Source organism: Choloepus didactylus, chromosome 9 (assembly GCF_015220235.1).
Source record: "Choloepus didactylus isolate mChoDid1 chromosome 9, mChoDid1.pri, whole genome shotgun sequence".
Classification (NCBI taxonomy): domain Eukaryota; kingdom Metazoa; phylum Chordata; class Mammalia; order Pilosa; family Megalonychidae; genus Choloepus; species Choloepus didactylus.
The window spans coordinates 102,121,003-102,134,044 of NC_051315.1; the positions used below are offsets into that span (position 1 = coordinate 102,121,003).

At 36.3% G+C, this 13,042-nt stretch overlaps 1 protein-coding gene and 1 pseudogene across 16 annotated transcripts in view; both read left to right on the forward strand.

Moving 5' to 3' along the window:
* The window catches only part of MAP2 (microtubule associated protein 2), a 291,614-nt gene that overhangs the window by 158,129 nt on the left and 120,443 nt on the right, over positions 1-13,042 (forward strand). The window lies entirely within an intron of this gene.
* On the forward strand, positions 8,650-9,306 carry LOC119544095 (annotated as a pseudogene).

Here is a 13,042-nt window from a genome sequence, read left to right on the forward strand (position 1 = left end):
ATTAAAAGTAAAAAGGAAATGAAACCATAAACAACTCTGCCCAAATATTGGCATAGCTGAGCGTGTTTTGTAGAAGTATAAAACCGTATTTATTGATGGTGAAGTTCTGTTTAATTTACCCAGCCCGTCTAGATTGTAATTGAGTTAAAAAAAAAAAAATGTACTTGGAGATTTAGGAAAAATGTGGTAAGCTAGTTTTAAGTGAGTTCATTTTGATGTGTTTTAATTTTCTGTTGTTGTAAAGGCCTGGTATAGTGTAAGTTTAATTTTTCTAATCCATATAAGTATAATCCATACTTAGCACATAATAAACAGGGTGCAGGTTGCTTTTGCCCTAATATCCATTCTCAGGTTCATGGACTCATGGTCACCCAGAGCAAGGTCCAGAGCTCCCAGCCTCCTTGCAATTAGATGTGACCATAGGACTAATTTCTGGCCAGTAAGGTGTGAGCAGAAGTGTGTGTGAGACTTACATCAACTACTTAAAACGAGGGAGTGTGTTCTTCATCACCCCTTCCTCCTTTCACTGGTGGGAATTCAGACCTAGTGGCTGGAGTCTCAGCAGTTATCTTGGAATATGAGATAAACTTGTAATAAACCATTTTTATTGAAGTCACTACTATTTGGAGGTTTTTCATTACTTACAGCCTAACCCATTCATTGTTAGTATAAAATCTTAGCAACTTATGTTTACTTTTAAACCCTCTGAAATGTCCTTTTATCAACTATCATTCTTTTTATAAGTAACTTTTATATTGAAATTGTTACCTAAAATATACCAGTCTAATCATTTACCAAATCCTGTCAGTTCTACTTCTGAATCATGCTTCAAATCCATCCATTTCTCTCTCTGTACAAGGACTACATTAGTCTAGTCTCCCATCACCGCTGATCTTGATGACCACAGCAGCTTCGAACATCTGCTTTCAGTCCATAGAAGCTGTTAAGCACACATTACCTGGAGCAATCTTCTCAACATACAGTTCGTGATATTCCTGTGCTTAAACTCATTCTGTACTTTTCATAGCATCCCTAATAAAGTCCAGAATCCATGAACTGTGCTACAAGGCCATTCATGATCTGTCCTCGGCCTGAGTCTCCTCCTGGAACATTTTATGTTTATGGCCTTGGGGCTTTTGCAGGTGTTTTTTCCTCTTTGCCTGGAACACTCTCCTTACATGGCCACCTTCCTTCCTCCTCCCCTGCAGTTTCACTTACTCAAGTCCTGCTCATTTGTTCTCAGGTTTCATGATTAAGCCTTCTCTCATCTTCTGGTCTAAGTTACATACTCCCATAACACCCTACACTCTTCTCATTTATATTTATCAGTTTAATGCATGTCTCCCCTGCAAGACTGTAACCTCCAACAGAGTCTTTTCTATTTATAACCAGAACCCTAGCATCTAGTGCAGGGACTGGTACAGGTACTTAAAGAATGTTTGTTGACTGATCTTTTTTTCTATTCTCAGTCCCCTAAAAAGCATTCCTAACTGACATCCCAGCCAAGGTCTAATTTATCAAAATCCTATCCATCCTCTGGTTCAGCGAAGCTGTGCATTTGCCCTTTCCTGTCAATTAGATATTTACTTTTTTTTTTGGTAATCATATACTAGACTTTATAGTTATTTGTTTGAAAATTTCTAAAATGCTATTTGTGAACACATTCTAGAAAACAGGAAGCCTTTTAGAGAAGTTTTACTATAATAAAGTTTCTATTTAAAAGCTATTTATCACAATTGGCCTTATCCCAACAGAACAGGAATTTCTGGAGGCCATAGCTGGTGAATTATTCCTTTTTGCAAGCAGAGTGTCTGGCACGTAATAGGTATTTAACACATGTTGGGTTATAAGGTAGTAGAATAGGTGCATTCCTTGCAGTTAGATAATCCTGGATCTGCCCCTCATCAGCTGTGGGAAAGCAGGAATTTATCAAGTCTCAGTTGTATAAAACAGGAATGATAATTCCAACCTCATTGGAATATTACAGAAATTAATGAAGGTAATTTATATAGTGGAAGCTCTATAATTGCTAGCTATTATTATGACTATTCAAGTCTATATTTCTCCATCCCTTCTTACACAAATGATAGGGGTTCAGTTCTTTATGTTGCTTTGAAGCTGAGTGATATATGTTTGATAAAGACAAGTCCTAACATTAAAGAAAAGACAAGAGGTATAAAAGGAGTGTTGAAGGCACATCACAGTTTTAGTTATTATGTCCCATTCCTCCTTCTTCCCCTCTCCACGCCTACCAAAAGTAAATAAATAAGGCATTGACAGGTGCAAAGCAGCAAGACAATGGATGGAATCATGGTAAACCACCCAAAGACACCAGAAAGGCTTGGGAATTATATACATTCTAAATTGCACCACCTGATGCCATTCTGCCCTCAGATAGTATGCTGGTTTGAGGGAAATGTTAAGAGTTCAGCCATCTCCCCTGAGGCTTATCTGCAATGCAGATTTTTCTGAGTCTTTCCAAGCTGTTTCAGTCTCCTGACAGACCAGCTGCTCTTATTCCTCCCAGCTGGCTTAATAGGATTTGTCTTCTTTATAGCCTGCTTCCGGGGCCTTTCACCACCAGAACAGATTCCAGGGAGACTTTTTCCTCTCTTAGCCAGTATCAAAATCCCAATCAATATCTAAAGCTGCAAGGGTCTGTTATTGCCTGTCTCAAAGAAAGGTGAATTACTGAGGAATTAGTTTCAGCCCTCTGCCCCTTGCATCCTAGATGGCATCTTTTTCAAGAGTCCTTTGTCAGTACCTGTTGCAGAATAAAGAGTGGCAAAAACTCCTGGTAGGGCAGGTGGAGCCAGGGCACCAAGAGGAGCTTGGAAGCAGCTGCCTTGAATTTGCAGGCTCTCCAGTGTTTCTGCTGCTTGGCCACCTGATTTCAATTGTTCTGCTTTTCTTTCTTTGCAGGAGTAGCCTTGACTCCTTGAGTAGCCTTGAGCCAGGATATCATGTTCTGTAACCTTTCCTGCACGTTGTTATGTTTTATAAGCACAGATTCATGCTCAGTTTTTTGTTTTTTTGTTTTGTTTTGTTTTTATGACTAAGCTGGACATATTGTTGAGAGGCTAAAAGCTCAAGCCACACTGGGACTCAAGCAAATCTGAGTTCAAGTTTAGGCTTCTCCCATTACAACCATGTGCTTTCGGCTGAGTTACTCTGTAGGAATGGGTTTCTCACCAGTAAATTTCAATAATACTAACCTCAAAGAATTGTGAGGAATAAATGAGATATTGATTGTGAAAGTACGTAGCAAGGTGCCAGGTACTTAGAAATGGGCAATAAATAGTGGGTGATATTCTGATCATTTTTATTTATTTTATATATTTATTTTTACATTTATTTTCACTTAGTGATGGACAAAAGTTTAAAGTTTAGGGAAGGCAATTATTCTTTTTTTTCCTTTTTTTAGTCATAAATATGTAGAATTTTATTTTGGGAACATATTCATGAAGAGGGATCACATTCCATTTTACACCTTATGTGAAAAAAAATTATTTTTAGGCTTAATTCCAATCATATGAATTTTTGTTGATCTAGAATGACAATGCTACTTATTTTTGTAAAATATTTAATGGTCTTTGGCACGTAAAACATGCTTCAAAAAGCTGGTAAGTTGCTATTCATTATTTATATAGAGAACTTCTATGAATTATGGCTGAAATGAAGTGAGCTTGGAAATCAATATGCTATAGAGATTTGCTTCTGGGAGTTTTTATTCCTTTAATGTTTTCCTCCTTTGCCACTAATGATTTACCAAGTATGCAAAAGAGAAGAATGCTGATTTATTCTAGTTTCTATCAATAATGATTCTTGAGTCTACTACAAAATCATTTCTGGAGCGGTCAAGTCACATATGGTTGCTGATGTATTTTTCTGTGATGGTAGGGACTTGCAGATAAGAAAGGATAAAGGATATTCAGCATCTTGGTCTCTGTTAAGGAATATTACTTAGATACTTAAAAATAAGTCTTAATTTTTTAAAAAACTCCCAATTTTTTTTTACAAACTAAAATTAAATTGTAAAGCAGAATCTCTGTGTAATGGCATTTATGGAAGGAAGTAGTTTACTTCTGTGATGTGTGTAAACTCTTCCAAGCTTTAAGGTTCAGTTTAGTAAATTCCTCTTTTCACAGACATTGTGTGTGGAAAATCTTCCTAATTTATACAACACCTGACTCAAGCACATAATGTTGTTGTTGTTTTTCTAAATTACTTGATCACTTTTTGAATTTTAACTAGTTAGAGAAAGAAATTGACCAATATGCCTTTCCTTCAGTTTTTCAGCTCAAACAAGGCTTAACTGTTTATTTTCTTTTTATTTCTTTTTTATGTACCCACAAAATTAAACAAATAAACTTTCTGTTAAAAATAAGAAGTTGGAGGTGTTCATTTCTTATTGGGGTTAATAGTTATCATTGGCTTTTTAAAAACAAATATAAAGACAAGATTTTTTTCTTCAGATGTATTTAGGTAAAATTAGTGAAGGATGCAAAGATGCAGTGAGCTACACATTCAGTGATAATCCAAATTTTGCTGAACGCCATTTGCATTTGACTTCACATGCTCCTTTTCATCCAGGCCCGGAGTCACTGGGCTTTCAGCCGTCAGAAGGAGAGAGCCTTTATAAGCATCCTAGACCAGCATCACACCACTTTGAAGAGCTAGTGTTAATAAAAAGGTGAATTCAGAAATAAATCATAAACATGCATTACTAGTATTGATAATATGTATGTTCACATCGGTCTTTATTTAATGAGTTCATAGAACAATGGGAGCCAGCTCTCCTGACAGCTGAAAGAGACTAGAAACATTCCAGGTTCTTGTAAGAACTTACTGGATGCTGAGCATGCCAAAATTGGCTTAAATCTCCAAGAGGGCTTTTGTAAATGTGAAGAGCTAGCTGCCTATAGGGTTGGGGCCCACTTCTCTAAAGTGAAATTTACAAATTGGAAATCCACTTTCAATCTTAAAATGGTATCATATTGTAATATTATCTGGAAATAGCAGCCAGGCTTGCAAGAGATGTTCTGGTGATCACACAGCCCTGGGAGAAGGCTAATGACTCTCAGGTAGACATCCCAAGCTCATAAATCAACGGTTTGAAGTGAGGCCATGTATGACAGAAATTGCTTAACCATAAGTATCAAAGAGAGATAAGACATCCTTAAGAAAAAGGACCACAGGCTGTGCACAGCCTTTAATCCATAATTAGCAGAAAGAGCCTTACCACCTGCAATGTGCCTTCATAGTCATCCTCTCATTTGAAGTAGAAACTTCAGGAAAGTGGGGCTTATCTCAAAGAATCAATAGAATGTGCATAAGTAATTTCCCCCCCAATGATGCTCCGTTCCCCTTTGATATGTAAAGAGCGGAACAGGCACAGATTAAACATCTAAGAGGACATTTCAAAGCTTTTTCTCCATGATAGTGGACAGCTCCATTTGCTCATAATGTTTGTAGCTGGCAGGGGGTGGGGTGAAGGTTACCCCAGTTTTTAATCTTTGTATAATCCTTTCTCATCTCTTTGTAGCCTCTTTTTTGGCCACATAACATAATAGCCATGATTTTGCAAGTTTTTGGACAATATACAGTTTTTGGAAAAGAAACCTTCTTTGTTAGTAACTGCCTCAATCTTTTAAGCAGTGAAACAACCCACAATTTTGCCATTAGTGGTTTCAAAATTGATCTAACAATCTAAGGGATGTGTGTGCTCCACTGGCAAGAAAACGGATTCAGAAAAGTTTGTATAATGCCAAGTATACAGCCACAGACTCCCGGGTTTTGCTGGACAGAGGTATATGCAATTGCCTGGGGAGCATGATACACATTCCAGCCAGCTGAAGGTTCTGCCCTGCTGAGCTGTGGCAGGTCTGGTGGTCTGCTGGAAGGTGTTATTTTGCATACTGTGAACATTCACTGGTTTGCCCTGGTTTGCAATAATTCATCTCAGATTCATTGGATCTCACTGGCAGTGAAAAGGAAAGGTACCAAAAAGAAGACTCTAGATTAAGGGCCGAGAACAAAAAATATTAGCAGACTTTTACTCTTAGAATGTTTGCCTTTTTTTCATTAATCATAGCTTCAATTCATTATTCCTAGTAGTACTTAGATATTTATTAAGTCTGTGCCCAGTGCCCTTGAAATGAGAATGCTGCACAAATTCCCATCTTAATCTGCCCTAATCCAGATTTAGTAATTTGGTAGTGAGTTAACTAAAGTTATTGTCACAAAGGGAATTCAGTGCACTGTCTACATAATCATAAATCACAGAAAAAGAGATTTTGCTTCTGGTCTTAAGAACATTCTTTTTTAATGATGCATTTGTTCTCTGGTATGAACACCAGCAGTGAAAATATAATCAGTTCTGATACATGCAACAACATGGATGAGCCTTGAAGCTATCGTATTGAGTGAAATAAGCCAGACACAAAAGGGCAAATAATGTATGAGCTCACTGATATGAAATAATTAGAATAAGCAAACTCATAAAGTCAGAATCTAGAATATAGGTTACCAGGGAACCGAGTGGGGTTAGAGAATAGGGAGTTAAGGCTGAAAATGCCCTGAGTTTTTTTTTGGGACAATGGAAAATTTTGTTACTGGGTGGTAAGGATGGTAACACACCATTGTGAAATGTAATTAACAGTGCTGAATTACACATTTGAATGTGGTTAAAAGGAGAAATTGTAGCTTATAAAATATATATGTATATAACTGTCAGTAAGTTAAAGGAGATCCTTTTAAATGTGACTATACTGCTCTTGCTTTGAAAGCTTTTTGTAAAGGATTTCCATAAAATTGGCTTTCGTATTTCATGTGAATAATCTACAAGGCCAGTCTGTTTTATGGAAAGCAGTTGGGATCGTTCCTTATCATGCACCCAAGCAGACCTTTAACCCTGTGCACATGCTTCTTTTTTGTGAGGAGAACACTGTTAGTTTCTTTTATTGCTTAAGCAAAAATAACAAATAATTATCCTGCTGTAAAGGAAAATACTGATAATTATAGTTTGCCAGGCATGTTGTATAAGCAGACAGGAAAGCCAAAGTGTTAGTGTTGGCAAATCCCAAAACAGAATATTTCTGCAGACTGAAATAAACTCCCACGACCAATAGCCTCCTGATAGAAATGCTAAAAACTTCAGAGGCTGTTAAATAAGACTGTGCAGTTATGCTTGATCAAAAGGATGGAGATTTTAAACATAGCAAAGAATTTCCCTACTCTGCTGTAGTTAGTGCAACAGAAATATATTTATTTTGTGTTTTATATATACATGTATGTATATATACATACATCTATGAATATGTATGTATGTGGGTTTCTATGTATACATATGTGTGTGTATATATTTGTTTATAAGGGTAAAGTGAATAAGTTCTGAAAAGAAAATATTCAGATAGAGGTAACTAGACTTTTCTAGAAGACAGTTTGAACATGTAGTTTCTTCTAGTCATTAGTATTCTTCCTTGTTAGCATATTTTGGTGTGAGTTAATTCAATTTTTTTAGATAGTTTTGTTTGACTTTTAGACAGCATTATTGGAAAGAGATTTATTCAAACTTAGATCTTTTGCAGTTAACATATATTAGAGAATCTCATTATTCAACAATAATTTGTTTCAGTAAAGGAGAATTTAAAGTGAATCTTCCTAAAACACAGATCAAATTTCAAAAATATAGTGAAAAAAAGTTTGAGGCCATCTTTAGTTTGAAAAAATAAAGCTAGACATTATAAGTATGCACATAATTATGCATAGAAATATTTATATTATAACTGCAGCTAGAGGCCGATTCTAAGACAAATGAATGAATCAAGTGTTTTTTGGTTTTGGTGAGAATAACAATTTTCCCCCAGATTTTATTAGAGTACAATTATACATCCTTTCCACTACATTTGACTTTTTCAGCTTGCTCCTTTAAATGACTGCTTCTTAAAAAACATTCAAGAGCTTAATCAAGTTCCCCAAGGTATTTTATAATTATTGTGCTATAGAAATAACTATCTGTTAAAGTAAATACTGTGTCTTCATCCTTGCGGATTTTCCTTTTCCCTAAGTAACTGGTCTAACCCTTCCAGGTTTTCATTTTTCCATGACTTTGGATGTTGTTTGAGCATTTCTCCAATACTGCTTTCATCCTCTTCATGGAATCTTTCATCTTTTGCAAGACTTGCAATTTCAGTTTACAATTGAATGGTATCAAATCTGTGTTGTGTTGTCAGATGTAAACATGTTCAGACAGTTGTCCAGGAATAAACTAAAGAGCAAATGCCTTGACCTTTTGAGAAAGTTAGAAGCTAGCATTAACCAGGATAGATAGATGTCCAAGTGGATGCTCAGTTCATTAATAGTTTTCTATTATGTTTTGATGTTTTGATGAAGGGTCCCAATAGAAAACACAATTTCCACATTTGGGAAATTGTTTTTTATTACTCAAAGTCCTATACTCAATCTCTTTCTCCAGGAAAGCATCCAGTTGGTTGATACCACCACAGAGGACTAGTAGCAATAAATTATTCAGACTTTCTGGCTTCTCGCTCTTTGAGAAACTATTTGAAGACTCTTTCTATGTGTCCATGGAAAAATATAAAATATAACAGATATGACAATACACATTTAGTTTTTAGACACAACAAAACGGCAGGTTGTTCCTCTTAATGTTACCGTGTTAAGAATAAATGGGGCTGCTGTGATGGGACTGCTAAAGTCGCACTGAGAGGAGGCCTTTGCCAACAGTCCCTATCAGGGATGTCGAAGAACACGGCGTTATCAGCCCGGTTCTGGAAGGTGGACGTGCATAAGTACCACGAGAACAGGTTCGTGGACAAGGAAGACGGAGACCACGGCCAGGCGTGGCCGGAAGAGGGCGAGATGGACACCTGCCTGCGGCAAGGAAGTATGACAGGTGCTCTACAAGCAGCTCTGAAAAATCCCCCTCTCAACACCAGGAGTCAGGCAGTGAAGGATCGGGCAGGGTGCTTACGGCTTTTAAACCTAACGAAAGTATTGAGAAGGCAGTTCAATCTCTGGACAAGACTGGCGTGGATCTCCTAGAGAAGTATACTTATAAAGGCTTTAAAAGCCCCTCTGGCGATAGCAGTGCTATATTTTTGCAATGGCATGAAAGTCCCTTGCAGCTGGAGGAGTAGGGTCCATCCTTCGAATCTTGACTGAGGAAAACCGTGTAGTCCATCAGGAACTGGATATCTGCCATGGGAATGGGAGTTGCTGGTACAAAGACCAAAACAACCAAATGCTACCACTGCCCTTTGATTAGCATCTGTTTCTCTCAGCTTTGCCTTCCTGTTTCCTTTTTCATATCTGTAAAGAAGAAAATTATGTATCAGTTTTCCTTTTAATGAAAATTGGGATAATAGAGAGGAAATTTTGTTTCAACAGGAGTGGTTCATGCTGTCAAAAGCTGTTTCAGTGATGTGAATACGAGTCTGTAGATAGTATAATTACATTCAAGTTTACTTGTGCAATATTTAATCCCCATTGGCTGGTTCTGTTTGTTTGTTTTTGTTTTTGACTAATACTGAGAGATGTAGTAAAAATTCAAGGCAAATTTCCTAACTCATTGCTAGCCAAGCAGTGAACTGTATAAAAAAATATGTTTGAGAGACTGGCAGCTATTAACATTGAAAAACTGGACCATACTTCCCCTATTTAAGCAAATGTGTTTCTGGAACACCAGGTGGATGAACACCACTACCAAGTTACAGCTCCGTTTCTGCTCACCTCCAGATTATCTATGCCATGAGTTTTTAAGTATGCTTTCCATCCAATAATCACGGGTTCTCAGTTTCTTTGTGGTTACCCACCCAGGGTTCAGAGCAAGGAGTCTTGCTCTATACAAATGTATCTATAATATATCAGAGCCTGTTTGGCATGAGCATAAAGCCTTTGTCCCAATAATATGGCCCTCTTTGGGGAAACTATAATCCAAATCAGAAAGCATATGGACACTGTGATGTAGTTCATTCTCTGGGCAGCCTCTGAATGAAATGCTATTTTCTTTAGAAATACAGAAGCTGCTTTAGACATTATGAGGTGTACAATTAGTATTTAATATGCCCTATAAATACCTTTAGTGTTCTTCAGGGTAATCGGGATCTCAAAAGATTTGGTTCAGATCCAAACATATATATCCACCCAGCAAAAAGTGGTTACTTTATTGGACAAACCAAATCAGTTAACAAGAAAATGACTGGTGCTTATAAAAAGCTATTCTTCAGTATCTCCAAAACGAGTCACCCAAATGCAAATGACCAGGAGGGAAATCTGCCTGTGTTTAGTATTTTTATCAGATACCAATTTCATAATCATTGATTCATGTGAAAACTGGTGCAGAAATTTTATAATCTCTGTGCTGTTTTTGATACCTGCTTTTGTTTTGTTTTGTTTTGTAAAAATGGTCAAGTTCAGAAATAAAATGTCAGTGTTGGGGAAAAAAACAATGAAAGGGAAAATTGGGATTAAAAATATAGTAGTTTAACTTCCCCCATCTAATTAGAAACTAGTTAATTAGCAGCTCTAATAAGTTGAGCATGGAGAGGAACTTTAGAAAAATCTATACAAATCCCTTCCTTTCCTTTGAAGATATAATTTTGAATGCAACAAATAATCATGACATTTAATGGCTGAGCTCATGTCTATGAGTCATTTGCTTTTACATCTATGAAGCTGTCTTTCCTCGTTGGAAATGAATAACATCATAATTAAATTGTCATTTGAAGAAACAATAAGAACAGCCAGAAAACCAAAAGCTAACTCAAGTGACACATGGTAAAGGAGAGCTGATATCTCTGTTTTAAGGAGACTCTTGAGTAAACTAATAGCATTAATGATATTAAATATTTCATTCAATATCGTGTTCTTATTAAGCTTCAGCAGAAATATTCGTTAACCTGAAATGAATGTTTAAGTTGTGCTTTATTTATTTTTATTTTTTTTATTAGAGAAGTTGTGGATTTATAGAACAATCATGGAAAAAATATAGGGTTCCCTTATCCCCCCTCCCCCATCCCCCATTATGAACATCTTGCATTGGTGTGGTACATTTATTACAATTGATAAAAGCACATTTGTGTAAGTTTTAATTTTAATTAGCAGAAAACTTTATAGCATCTGCCAGGATGTATAATATAATAACCACAAAAACTCTTCTACTCAACAACAGTTCCCAATGTTACCCTATATATGTCCAAGGTACATTTCCAAGTGGATAGAATTCTGCTTTCTAATAGAGTTGGGAACCATATAACCAATGGATACAGATTAACATTTAAAACATTTTCAAAAGTTGAGGGATGTTCTGAATATTTAATGTTGTTTTTTTTCTCTCCAGTATCTTAAGAAATACATTCTGGAATGAAGGGAGAAACTGTTTCATTGACTGTAGACTAAGATGGACTAATGAAGAGATAGTATGAAATTTGATCCCAGGGTCAGTCCATACCAAACAGATTTTGAAAACTGGCAAATTATTCCTTCTTTCTTAATGGTCTTTAACCTACCACTATGTGGCCTATCCTGGTGGGTGTACACCATTGCCGGACTCTGACCAATTCTAGTACCCTCTTACTCTGGAATCCTCCTTCCGAAAGACTCAGGCTAATTGTTTGTTGCTTAAAGCCTGCTATAAAAACCTGCTGGATAATACATATCTGTTCTACCAAAACTTGTGATAGTGTCTGTGACATTTTAAGTTTTCTTTTTATATGCTTATTGGATTCCTTGTTATCCAAAGTAGAAATTTGTGTTATTTTTGGAGAATAAACAGCTTTCTGATTCGAATTCTCCAAAGCAATTTTGTAAAGAACTATTCTTTCCAACCCTCCTACAAAATAAGCAATCAAAGCTACTTCAGAAGTAATAAATAAATATATTAAAGGTCACATTTTCCCCCTTGTACAATAACCACATTTTAGACCTGTAAAATGGAAACAGTAAAGAAACTTTTCTGTAAATTACAGTGGTTAATGCCTAATTCCTTAGCCCAAATAGTTTTAGTTGGAGGTCCATTGGCTCCCAGGGGGTTTGTAAATGGGACCTGGGAAGGTTTCATACACAAAAGAGTCATGTCTATATGGGCATGAATTCAGAGCTTTTGTCTATCACACACACACAAAAAAAGGTTAAAATTAAAAAACAAACAGGACTTTTTAAACTGGAAATTAATAGGGAAAAATATTTGGGCTTGTTTTGTATCACTTAGAGAAGATTAAGCCTATTCAGTTAAGAACAACAATAACAACAAACATTTCAAGTAGCTACTCACTAATCTAACATCCATATTGAGTGCTTATGAAGAATGTAGATTACTGGACATCAGCCCCCACTGCCACTCCCACCCAAGATCTATGGAATCACAATCTCTGGAATTGAACCTAGGACTCTGAATTCTCAACCAGGACCCCAGGTGATTCTGATGCCCATTCATGTCTGGAAAGTGCTATATGGCCTAATAGCAGCACTCTTTCTCTGTTCAACATTTTGACAAACCAGCTTTACCCAGTTGATTGAGTTATATAATAATGCACCAGTATTGTGTAATAAACACTGAATCTGTGTCAAACTCTACACAAGATATTTTCCATAACCTATCCCTAGTCCTTAAAATATAGAGATTGTTATCACAGTTTATAGATGAAGAAATTATGGCCAAATGAAATTAAATAACTTTTCATATAGAGATCTGGCTAGTTCTAAAGACTTTCTTTCCACTCTGTCATGTAGCCTCTTGCTATTAATTTTACACGAGTTTCTCTCTACAAGAAGTATCCAGAAAAACAAAAAGGTAAACAAGTTACATATATTAGTCTCTAATAGCCCCAGTCAGCATCCACTGAAACCCTTGGTCATCAACAAAATTACAGATTTATAATGAGCAAAGTATAGCACGTGAGCCTTTCTTGTTAAACACAACTGTCTGTCACTTTTCTAAAAGAGACTTCTAGAGGTAACACTTTGCAGGCAGGAATAGTGTGAATATGAGAAAATTACTTCAAGTTATTAACGATTTAAC